This window comes from Pituophis catenifer, unplaced genomic scaffold (assembly GCF_029215685.1).
Source record: "Pituophis catenifer annectens isolate HBS135680 unplaced genomic scaffold, rPitCat1.0.hap2 SCAF_2, whole genome shotgun sequence".
In the NCBI taxonomy this organism is placed as follows: domain Eukaryota; kingdom Metazoa; phylum Chordata; class Lepidosauria; order Squamata; family Colubridae; genus Pituophis; species Pituophis catenifer.
In genome coordinates this window covers 228,929,649-228,943,355 of record NW_027256882.1, presented here as the reverse complement: position 1 = coordinate 228,943,355, position 13,707 = coordinate 228,929,649, and positions in this window count along the sequence as shown.

Genomic DNA, 13,707 nt, shown 5'->3' with positions numbered 1-13,707 from the left:
TCCCTCTCTTTTCCCCAGTTACAGTTATCCCATGGTGAAGTTCATATCTAGCAAAATCTTGGAGGGCTAAAATTCACTCATCATCCTTTAAATTAGTTGAAACAATGCGAACAAAAGCATGACTGCTGAAATAATCAGTTATTAAACCTAAATGCCTTTATTTCCTCCCAAGCTGATCCCTCTTTTCCTTCAGACGTCATAGTGTTTAGTAGCACCTATTTGGAGAATAGTCAAGCTATTTTCCAAAGCACCTGAAAGCCAGACAAGGAATAATGGATGGAAACTGACCAAGGAGAGATTCAACCTAGAAATGGGAACCTAGGAACTTTCTGACAGTGAGAACCATCAACCAATGGAACAGCTTGGCTTCGGAAGTTGTGGGAGCTTCATCACTTGAGACTTTCAAGAAGAGATTGGACTGCCATTTGTCAGAAATGGTGTAGGGTCTCTTGCTGAGTGGGGGGTTGGACTAGATGACCTATAAGCAGTGGTGGGATTCAACCAGTTCGCACCACTTTGGGAAAACCAGTTGTTAACTGTCTGAACAGTTTGGTGAACTGGTTGTTGGAAGAAATCATTAGGGCAGAGAACCGGTTGTTAAATTATTTGAATCCCACCACTGCCTATAAGGTCCCTTCCAACTCTATTAATCTGTTAATCTGTTAACCTCAGGGATCTACTCTCTCCCCATTCCTATTTCATATCTATATGAAACTGTTTGGTGAGGTCATCCTTCAGCACAGAATATAGAATCATCAACGTGCTGATGATACCCAGTGATATATCTCTGCCCTGTTGTAGAGATAGACCAGAAGTTATGAATTCTAATTCTATTTTTATTATATACTCACAGTAACAAAATCTTGGGAGTCTGAAAATGCTTCTTCCTTCCCTTCCTTTTTCTTTGACCCTCCCTAGGGAGGATCAAGTCTGAGATGTTTTTTCAAACTACAAGTACACCTGTGCTGACCAAGTGATGCCATTAAGGTTTTTGCCTAGTATCAGGAGACTGTCAAAGTTTGGATGAGGAAGAACAGGCTGAAGCTTGTGGCAAACTAAAGTGAAACATTGGCCTTGAATTGTTGCTATGCAGGAAGTAGCACAGACAGGATCTTCCTTAATTCTCATTGCTGTTATCAGATAGTTATACAGTGTACTTTAGTCTGTCAAAATTCTGTCTTTTGGTGAACAGCAATAAAATTATTTTCGTATTGACTTGTGTCGTTCTTGGTTTCCCATGCCTGATAGGCCTGTGAAGATTGAGTAACAATAGAGTTTATAGTCCCTTGGATCCAGAGGCTTTCCATCTTTAACTCTGTGGTGACACTTCCCCAGTGAGACTAGATGCACAATTTGAGGATCCTCCTGGATTTATGATTTCTGTTTAAAGAGGGCCCTTGCATAGGTTAATCTGGCATGTCAGTTGTGCCCATTTTGGAACTAGGGAGCCCTACGCACTGTAATTTCCTTCCTTCCTTCCTTCCTTCCTTCCTTCCTTCCTTCCTTCCTTCCTTCCTTCCTTCCTTCCTTTCTTCCTTTTCCTTCCCTCCCTCCCTCCCTCCCTCCCTCCCTCCCTCTTCTTTTGCTCTTTGCTGGATTACTGATGTGCAGTCTACATGAGGCTTCCCTTGAGAGCATTCAGAAGTTGCAACTGTTCTAGAATACAGTAGTATGAGAGGATTAAACCCAGTGGTGGGTTTCAGCTAGCTCGCACCACTTCGGGAGAACCGGTTGTTAACTTTCTGAGCAGTTTGGTGAACTGGTTGTTGGAAGAAATCATTAGGGCAGAGAACCAGTTGTTAAATTATTTGAATCCCACCACTGGTTAAACCCATGTAACACCTTGAGTGGCACAGAATTTCCAGGTGTGGTTCATGATGCTGGTTGTTACTTTAAAAGCTCTACATGGCATAGGGTCAGGCTATTAGCAGGGCTGCCTTCTCCCATTATTTCTGCTCTTCCCACTAAGACTGTTCTGGGTCCCTTCCATTAAACAATGTCATCTTATTGGACCCTGGAGCCATGCCTTCTTCTCTATGGGAATTCTTGCCCTGTGTAATAGCATCTACCTGGCAATCCAGATGCCCCAACCTTGTAATATATTAAAAAAAAACCCTTGAGTGTTAGGCTGGATAGTTATGGGTTTTGCTAGATAATGTTGTAGTATGAATTAGGATTGTTTTTGACATCGAATATTATGGTTGGTTTGCCAAATTGCTGTATTTAATCCTTGTAGGGGGCTCAGAGTCACACTTGGGATATGGGGGAATAATATAAATAAACAAACAAAGGAATATTGAATAATAGGCTCAGATGAGCCTCTCTTTTTGCAGCTTTTAGTATTTGAATGTTATTTATCTTTGGAGGATGTTTTTATTTGTCTTAATTCAAAATACTTTGAATTCTATGTGCAACTTAACCCTTATTCTTCCCACATGAATCTTGATGAAAATGACTGAGTATTTTAGTTGGAGTTAATAAAGTAAAACATCATTAATTCAGAATAGGAAATAAACTTGTGTATATGAAGCATCAATTCTTTGAATGGGCTTTGTCTGGGTTCATCATCCAAAAGTGTCCCCTTGTGATATTTCCCTAGTAGCACACCAGCAGTGCTGATTTCAGTGTCCCTAAGCTGATTGAAATGACTTGACGGCTTTTCAGTTGTATCCAAATAGGGCATTTCAAGCAAAGTCCCTGATCTTATGGTAAGATTTAATCACATTCAAATAAATGTAGACAAAACTCTCCTTCAAAACTTGCTGCTCAGTGCAGAAAAGCCAAAGTAAGTGCAAGCAAAGATACTGAATGGAACATGGCTGAACACCGAACCAAGCTTTGTAGCATATTTTTATTGTCTTTGTTTTGAAATGAAGAAGCAACATTCGAGAAGTTTAGCCTGAAGTATTATTTTCCCCTTTCAAATTGCTCTTTGACAAGGGATGGAAGCTGGGGGGAGAGGGCATTGATGCACCCTTGCCTGCCAAACTCCTGTTTAAAGAGAGGAAATTAGCTAAAGCCAACAAGCAGGCAGCTGTGTACTTGATCAACTTCCCAGAAATTGTGGCGTCCTTGGTGCTCTCTGAGTTTGTTTGTTTTCATGCAGACCTTTCATTGCAAATTAGGTAACATCATCAGTACTGGTAGGAAGTGGAGTTTGCTCTCATTTGATATACTAGTATAGAAATGAGTATAGTTTCAGTGGTGGTATTCAGCCAGTTCTATCCGTTTAGGGTGAACTGGTAAAGCGGCAGCAACGGGAGGCTCCCGTTGTCCACCCACCAGGACATAATCATGTTCCCTTTTTGATGATCTATGCAAGCACAGAAGGACCAGTGCATGCATGGTGGTGGTGTAGGCAAGCAAAGCGAGCACGCACACTCCCATTTGCAAACTGGTAGCGAAGGTAAGTGAATACTACCCCTGCATAGTTTAGTATATAAAATGAGAGCAAACCTCATTCCCTACGAGCACTGATGTTGTTAACTAGTTTGGTTCTTTTCTTGCAGATATTTCATTACCAAACTCAAAGAGCACCAAGAACCCCACTGCTCAACTCTGAGCTACAGATATTCCCTTCTATCATTCCTGAAAACAAAATTGTCTTCAGAATATTATAATTATTATAAGAATAATTGTCTTTATAATTGTCTTTTACAAATCTAGCTGTAGTTGCCCTTTTATTTGTAGAGTGAATTTCACTAACTCCTGCTTATTGATCATGTAAAAAAAAAAAAGCAGAATTATAGAAAATGGTTTTAAAACTACAATAGGCACCAAACTCTTTTATCTGAAGGATAAGGCTCGATTCAATCACAAAGGACATCCATTCCAGAGTATTTTCTTATATAGTTTTTTTTAATTTTGTTCAGCATTAAAGAAAGAAACTTCATTAACATTGATTGTCATTTACAGAAAACATTCAAAAATCATGAGTGCATTATTATGGAATGCTAACAGTATTGAACTAATAACTTACAGGACATAAAATAAGACAAAAAGCTAATACATTCTAAAGAAATATAAAATCTTTTAAAAACTTCAATGGGGGAGGGTGGGGGATGCTGGTCCTAAAACATTTGTAAGAAAAAAAATGGTCACTTTCTAAATAAATCAGGCTGTAGTTTGCTTGTTTTTTTTTTATTACTCACGTTCACATAAATATTAAACAAGGGAGAAAGCAGAGAGAGAGAGAGGAGAGAGAGAGAGAGAGAGAGGGAGAGAAAGAGAGAGAGAAAGAGAGAGAGAGAAAGAGGTCAGAAAGAAACTGCAGATGTCAAACAAACGTTATGTCACCTGTTTATTCTGCATCTACAGGCCAATAAGTATTATCAATATTATACAATTAAATTTAATGGGCAAAATTAATATTGAGATTATGAAGTGCATTCCTCTAGATTTTTTTTCCTGTGCCAATTTTTAGGCAATAACACAAATTTGATGGTTTTATTTTTTTTTTAACCCAAACAGTGGCAATTAATGTTTGATCAAAACGGAGAACTATCCATACAGGGAGATAACTTAAACCTACAACAATGATAGCTACATCCAAGCACCAAATAATTTTTGGCTCCAACAGCACAATCAGAGATGTTAATATCTCACTTCGCTTTAATAAAAGTTACTGGAAATAGAATAAAAAATATTAAAGTTCTGAAACTTGGAAGTATATGAAAATCAGTTTATCTCATCATTCTAAAAGCAAGGAAGCATTTCAAGGGATTTATTATTATTTTTTTCCAAAAAATATTAGAAAGTTTTATTTAAATCTAAATATAGTTTTTTTTTTTTTTAATAAATTGGTCATCTTAAAATGCTACCCATGAAAATTCAATTTAGGTAACCGGCAAAGGCAGCCTAAATCATTTGTATTTTTGTTCCCATCTGCTTTTCTTTCACAGCTGTTTAGACCCCAGAGGTATTTCCCCCCATTAAGATCCTTCAAATATTATTTGGAGAAGGTCAGTTATGGCTTCATCTTGCAGTTACAGAGTGATCTGACCTCAGATTGAAATAACAAATGAAAAAAAAATGTACAAAAATATTTTAGTTCATTTGAGAGAAAACTTCATTTCAGCTAATTTACACTGGAAAGGTTTGTGGGAAGACAGGAACTGTCATCTGTAAGAAGGTTTTCCTGTCCAAATCTTAGTGAATGGAATACAGATCGGCCCAGGAAGTGAGTGTTCAAACTCTTTTTCCATCAGCTAGATCTCTGTAGGAAAACTTCCCAAAGGATTTGCCCATAAAGTATACTGTCTAGAAATATAAGTCAGCAATTATTTTGCAAATGGGATTTTCTATTCCACTAGGTATTTTCCAATTTGCATTCTTACTTGAAATAGGATTTACTGACAACTCTTCCCGCCCTCCCTGTTATAAAACAGGAATATGACACTAAACACCAAGACTGTTCAAAAGGCTTTATCTATTACAATCAGTTTCCATAAAAAAACTGAGAAGTACATTACACTCATAGGAAGCAAGTACATAATTTGCTCTTTGATGTTATTTTTTTCCTTAAAAAAGCATTACAAAGTCTTATGCTTAAACACAGACATAGAAAAAAAAAAAAAACCAACAGTGTATTTAACTGTCCCAAAGATTATTTACAGGGAAAAAATTACAGAGACAGCATACATAGTATTAGATCTTCTGCCAGTATATATTAAAAGTAATTCCATTTGAAAAAATATTGTATTTGTCTTCTACATTTCTACAATACATACTCAGGCTTTATTGTTGTATATGTGTGTGATTTTTTTTTCAGTGTTGAACACATGAGGCAGATATTAAAAGTTGGATGATAAGCACAGAGTTTCTGCAGATATTTAAATTCCTGATGTATGTAAATTGCCTCTCATGTACAGCCAGAATAAGTTAGTTCTTTAAAGGTAGTCACACAAAAATAGCTTTTTGCATTATTTTTTTTAACAGTTCCCTTTCGGGTGTTGCCCATGCCTGGAAAAAATTTTTTTAGGAAAAGCTCAATTTAAAAAACAAAAACCAGCTGAAATGGCAAAGCTATCATGGAAATTTTTTTGGAGATCAATGGTTTTGTTGTGAATACTCTCATGTGCCAGAAAAGCTCTCATAAGGCCTGGTTCAGCCATATTTCAAAGGAAATCCAGTAATGATATGTCACGTTTTATGACTATCAAAAGGCAGAGCCTGACTTGAACGAAGAGATGGCATAATATCACTGCCAAAATCAATAAAAGAAATTGTCCCCGAATAATATTACATAGTCTGAATAAAGGGGAAAAATGGGTTATACCACTTCAGGATTGCCAAATAAGACTGGGTCTTATATTTTCATTTTTGCTCCAAAAGACACATTAGGGCTTATTTTCTGGTTAGGTCTTATTTTGGTGGAAATATGGTACTAAATGCATCCATCTGGCTGACAATCTTAACTGGGCTTATTTTGGGGGTAGGGCTTATTATTACGAGCATCCTGAAAAATCGTGCTAGGACTTATTTTCCTTTTGTTAACTATCTCAATTTGTGTAGTAGTATGCATTGAAAGAATGCATGGCTTTTCAATAAGAAACGGATATAGCCTTCAGATTTAGGCATGTGTCTGATGCAAAGGCTATCAAAATAGTAAAACAACTAACTTTTTAAAATTGCATGACTTCTGAATCCATCTAACCTGGAGAAGGAACCCAAACCCACTATCCTTACTAGCCCTGGCAGAGTCCACTGCTAGGAGAATATTGTTAAGTATTCCTTTTTTGTGCAATAGAGGAGATGGCTTAGGGCAAATATGAATGCCTCAGAAAAATAATGCAAAAAGCAATCCTAGGAAAAAATGATATTCTAAAGCATCGCACCATTCCTACCCAGTGTTTTAAATGGGGTTCAGAAAGCTCAATATATTTCAGTTGTGCTTTATTTATAATGGCCACAAGTGCAATCATTGTATCTCTATGTCTCCTGTAGACTTATAGGTTGTGCTATGAGATAAAGAGAAATATATCTGCTTGCCATTTAATGGCTTTCCAGAATAAGTGCAGGAGCAGATTCCCATTGCCAAAAGTGGGATGCTTGGTTTGCTTGATGGAACTTCAAAAGATTATAGAACATCTTATGACACAGGTTTTGCCTGATTCAGACATTGAAGTAATACATTGCAAAGACACAATCATAGTGCATTTGAGCCTTAGAAGTTGGCATACTAATCTATTTTGCTTTGATTCTTTAGGTCAGGAATTTAATCAAAGACAAATATAAGTGCTTTTTTTTTTTAATAAGGTGTTTCAATAAGATAAAATCTTTGAATTTTATCTTCAGGATAAAATCTGTTCTTTACACCAACCTAACTTTATCAATCATTCGGATTTCTGCTTCTGGATTAACAAAGAATCCAATGAGGCAATATAATTTAAATATATCCAAGATAATAACTTCTTAAATTACTCCTTTTCCTGCTGAACATTTTTTACTTACATAAAACTTCTCTGTCTTTCTAGAAAGAAGCATACATTCCCCCTCAACCAACAGCAGTATCTTCAGTCATATTAAGAGCTCCATCTTTCAAAAATGACCTAACAGAATGCCAAAATAACAACAAACCAATACGGATATAACTACAGTAGATGATTTTTTTCTTGTCTTGCTGAAAGTTTATAGAAGACAAAGTGCAAAACAAACATTTTCTGCAAATATGCTTAGAAAAAAAGAATTTTCAGATTTTATTGCTGCTATATCCAATTTTTTTTTACTCATCCTATGAGTGGTGGTACCACTGGGATGAGGAAAATAAACAAAGTATTACATTTCAGGGTACTAAATTCACTGTACACAGTTCTGGCCTCATGGTCTGTAGTGATGCTGGAAAGAATTTTTTGGATCACCACATCATAGTCCTCCAAAATATTTGTGCGTTTCTTTATTCTTTTTATGTAAACTGAAAGGATGGATTTTTTTTGTTTCTTTTAAAATTCCTTTAAAATTAATGTATGAGCACAATCAGTCCATGTCACTATACATTCAGATTGCTGTTTTTAAAGAAAGTTCTGGAAGTTACCACTGGAGAAATATTATTGGGAATCTTTTAAATAAGGAGAAACAACTATTTTGAGGGTAAAATGTGGTCCAGAGTTGGGTATACGGAAGAGTTTTCCAAGTGTAGGAATATTTGAATAATGAAACAGTTTCTTCAAGAAGATAGCAGAATCCTTTCATATTCTTAGTGTTATTAGGGCTGAAGATTAGATTATGTACATGTAATTCAAATTCATTTTATAAGACATGAATCTCTAGTGTGCTGCTTTGTGAATGCATTTATAGTTGTGCAAGTTTTTGGAGAAGGTGGTCCCGCAAAGCATGTTCACATGCTGAACATCCCAGATAGGATGAGGAAAACCTCCTGTAATGTGTATTAGATATTTCAGATGCAGTGAGTTAAGGAAATCCTTCCTTCCTTCCTTCCTTCCTTCCTTCCTTCCTTCCTTCCTTCCTTCCTTCCTTCCTTCCTTCCTCCCTCCCTCCCTCCCTCCCTCACCCCTCCTTTCCTCCCTTCAAAATTACTTAATAACATCATGTCCCTCTTGCTCAATATTTACCTCATTTAAATATCAAAGTCAGTAGTAGCAACCAAATGAATTTGTTTCCTTCTTTATCTTTCCTTCATGTTGAACTTAGTTTTTTTTTTTAGAACAGTGTTAGTTTGCGAGGAATATACTAAATGGATTTGAGGGAGGGGGGTGTTAAAGTTTTATTTTATTCACATAAGAGACATGGTAAACTATTAAAATAAGGACATTTTAAAATAATGGATAGTATGATGTTTACAATATTTTTATATGGTTTGTGGAATTCCACATTTAAGAAGACATTTTACAGTATTTCCCAACTGAGGTTCTGTCACCTGTTTTAAAATACACTGTCATTTATTTTGTTTGTTAGATTTATATCCCACATTTTCTCCAGCAGGTCAAAATGAACTAATGAACTTGGCCAGACCAAGAGAGAATGATTAGCCCAATCAATTTCCTATACCCAGGATAGACTTGAAGCTGGGTTTGTTTGATTGCAGTCCAACAAATTAATGAGTATATCATGGGAGTTACACTCTTGAAAGTTATTAATTAATTGACTAGTTAAAATAATAGGTGAATTGTATAGGATAGCCAATCAAAACTGAAGGGATATCACCTTTTATCATTCACATTACTGCTGGTAAAACTTCACAAAGACAAGATAGTTTAAAGGAATTTGACAATTAAACAGCAATAGTTGTTTGTGAGCTAACCTAGATTAAATTATGGGCTGCAGAAAGGAAAAGGAAATATCCTGGAATATAGGAAGTTAGGAAGGAGATTGCTGTTTCATTTAACCCAGCATTATCAACACTTACTGGCTTTTACAGTAGTCTTTATGTCTATAGACAACAGTTTTTCAATTTTTTCTTGATGTTTAGTGTTGGAACATTCCCCCATATACATAAATTGTGCCAAAAATATGCCAGTAATTCATATTACTGTAGTTAGCCCAGAATATATTTGGTATTAAAAGCAATTTTGTGTACTGGCTATAACTGTTTTTTAAGATCATGGAAAATTTTGGATCGCCAACACAATCCATGATAGGGATCTTTTAAAATAAGAAGGAACTATGGATACCTCCTGTCCCCACTTTTTCCAGCATTATCCTACATATTTCTCCATGTGGTAAATCAGCAAAACTATAGCGGTTAACTGTCAATACATTGAAATGTTCAGAGTCCAAATCATTGATTCTAACTCATTGATCTAGATTAAATCCCAAGTCTCACTGATTTATAGATGATGTATGTTCAAGTAAGTGCATATACAATAGCAGTGCAATAAATTCATCTTTCTCCATCTTTCAAATCAATATTTTTTGCCAAATGGTTTGAAATTTTTGCCTATATGCACAACAATTTGATTCCAAAGGATATACTTTAAGTTTAAAATATGGATTTTTGTGCTCCAAAGAAAAATATACAACCAGTGGTGAACGATGCTCAAGAATAACAACAGTGAATTCAGTTTCTAACCATTCATTTCTAAAGCTGGCTTGAAAGCCTTGTCTGGGTTTTCCACATTTTGGCATCTCAATTTGTGCCTTTCAACATATTTCTAATAGTTTTTTTTCTTTCATATTAATGTCATTATATATTATTTTTTTTAATAAGGTAATAATATCCCTGAGTGGCATACAGTGCAACATCTGCTTTAAGCAGTGATTGTCAATTACAAAGGGTGAAGGTTTCACAAGAAAGAAGAGGATGGTGTTAGTGTTTGTGGTACATCATGTGTATTGATTAGCTTATAGAAATGAGGCAAAATGGCTGGGTCACCACAGTCATACATAGAATTATCTAGAAAGTCTCAGGTTTCAACGTTTCAAGTCCATATGCATTTTACCACTGCTCCCATATTGCCATGTCGGGACGATAACCGCACCCCAATCTACAGTTCCACATTTGTTCCATAGTGTACATGGGCTTCTCTTGTTATTTCAAAATGGAGAGGACAAACCCTTTTGTGTGAAGGAATTACTACGTGAATTTACCTTTATGTCATCAGTCTGATTCTCCATAAAGACTTGCTGAAGAAGGTTAACATTTAACGGACGCTATACTTGATCTGGGCCCCAGGCATTTTCCAATTTTACCAATTAACCAATTTTACTAACTAAAAAAATCAATCCCTTCCTTCCTTCCTTCCTTCCTTCCTTCCTTCCTTCCTTCCTTCCTTCCTTCCTTCCTTCCTTCCTCCCTCCCTCCCTCCCTCCCTCCCTTCCCTTCCAACATATTGGCAGAGTGCAGAGAAATGGAATTAAAGGAATGATTAACTTGACTAACTATTTGTGTATATGTAGCTCTTAGAATAAAACAAATTTAAAAGGACGCTGCCCAATGTTTCCACAATATAGAATCAAGATGGAGTAAAAAGAAGGAAATCAAGATGATTGTGTTAAATCTTAAATGAGAATTGGAAGAGCTCAAGACCTCCCAGCCTCAAGTCCTGCAAGGTTCCTAATGCAAACCAATCATCAAATATATATTGCATTTGGAAAGAGCCTGGTTTAATTGAGTGTCTTCTATTACCCTGTTTTCCTAGCAATTGGTAAAGTAATCTTTCCATTAGAAAGAAATATGACTCTTGGAATTAATTCTTTATACAGAGAGCCAACAGGAGTGACATTTATACAAAATTAAGTCCCTGTAGAAGTGTAACAAGCAGTCTACATCTGTCTGCTCAGACACTGAGAATAAAGTGGCTCAGTGCTTGTACATTATCAGAATACAATATAAAGTGTATTGCTGTCTTGGTTCCAGAACAGAAAAATCAACTAAAGAAAAAAAGGATATAATTTACTGGGACAGTATCTCTTGTCAACCCCATTCCTTGAAGAGGAAAATCAGTAGAGTTTAAAACAAAACAAAATAGGATGTAGCACACATTGACCCAAGAAAATTTTTTTTTTATTTAGTTGCATGTCACATGGGATTTTTTTTTGGAGGGGGTTGGTTGGTTTTGGCACTGGGGCCTTATAAGAAAAAGCAACAGGTGTTAGAATTAAACAGTTGGAAATTTATTATGGTAGTGATATTTGTGTGTGTATGTAGGGGACACACACACACAAACACACACACACACACACAAACACACACACACACACACACAGAGAGAGAGAGAGAGAGAGAGAGAGAGAGAGAGAGAGAGAGAGGGAGAGGGAGAGAGCGAGAGAAGGAAATATTTATGTTGCTCTTCATTTCATCCTTTTGTAACAGATAACAGGCACATCTAAATTAGGAGTAGTAGCTAATTAATCCCTTCCAGCAAAAAGCTTCTGTTAGCAGAAACAAGGATTGTAATTTTCAATCCCCAAGTGATGTTTAGAGCACTTTTAAAACCTGTAATGGATGATTTAGGGACTAACTAGCAAATTCTGAGGGATTGTATAAGAGAGAGCAGCTGTATTATATGAGTGGGAGTCTGCTTATGTACCTCCAAGTTTCATCTTCTCTAGATTTCTCACTACATTGTTCAGAGCTCAATGGATTAATTTAACACTTTAGGGAAGGATAGCTTCAAGAGGACTGTAAGATAATGTATTTCTGGTTCGGAAAATCAGAGGTAAAGATGTTGAATACCTTTCAAAAAAACACTATTTGTACCACAGCTCTGCTATATATTTCTAAAGGAAAACCTGGAGTGCAGAATGCTGTGTGTATAAAGCAATTTTAAAAGAATAGCATTGAACATTGTAATCGGCAGAGAATGTTAATGTCAGAAGCTCAAAAGAATGACTTTGTAGGGTGGCAGATTTCTGAATACAGGTGGAATGCAAAATAATGGAAGTATTCTATAGTTCTCTCAATTTCTAAGAAGTTAAGACAGAGCAATAATGAAGGCCCAATTATGAAGGATGGGAGAACTTGTGTCTTTGTAAGACCTTTAATAACTATACATGCATACTTCTGAAGCATGAATCTGAATCCTAAAGGAATCATTCAAAAGAATAGGTTTGAAGAACCCAAGAGAAAGAGAGTGATGGTAGGGAGAAGACAATTTTATTGTGTCTGTTTATCAATTCCCCTTTAAAATTCTTGGGAGATGGAAGAACATTTTAATAGAAAGTCTCCTGGAACTAAGGAATAAAATTTTGTAGAACAATCATTTTCCTATTAACCAAAACTCATTTGTAGGTGGGAAAAAGACCTAAAGGCTGAGCTTCAACTTTATTGCACATTAGAAACTAATCAACTAGAGCCATGGATGTGAAACGAACCAATGAAAAAGATGTTGATCCAAAGGTTGCAGTATAGTTACATAATGGTGATGCAAATGAGAAGTTTGCACTCTCACAAAAGATCCTAGTTGGTGACTGGATGGCCTTGTGACTTTTACTTCATTCTTCAAAGCTATCTCTTACTGGACTTGCTCTGATGGCCCTTGAAGGATAACAGAGCAAACTAAATCTCTAATTGTTCCTGTTTCAGGAAAGATTAATAAAATAAATTATCTGGTCCACACAAAACAAATGTACTGTTTGGGATGCTGTATGTTGTACTCTGCAATTTAAACACTTGATTGGTAATATATTTGATAATAGTATGGTTAGTATAGATTTCAGCTCTATCACTGATGAAAAGAAAAATCTCCCGTTAATTTTCTCTCTGTCCATTTGAATTATCCAGACAAGGCTTTGGCACCAATTACACAAATCTGACTTTTCATTCACTGGCTGAGTACGCATAAACATTATATACAAATTGATCAGAAACATTACCATCTTGTCATTATATATGGATGGCAGAGCAAAAGTCTACTTGCCCAACATAAACCTAACACATTACAAAGAGAAATTTAAAAATACAGGAGAACGTCCTTAAAAATAGGGATCTTATTTTATGCTACAAGTGTGCATGTGTGTGTGTGTGTACATTATATATATATATATATATATATATATATATATATATATATATATATATATATATATATATATATATATAAATAAATAATTTGGTACATTTCAGGGATGGCTAACGGTTGACTCATAAAGCAATTTTATCCTCTCTCCGGTGGTATGATCAAATGTGAATTAAATCTTGATTAAAACATTTCCTGCAATTTTATTCAAAGAGGGGAAAAAATGGTTGTTCAAATGAAGTTTAGGTGGTGCCCTTCTTTGTATGAGAGATTTCGTATTGCATCTCCTTTT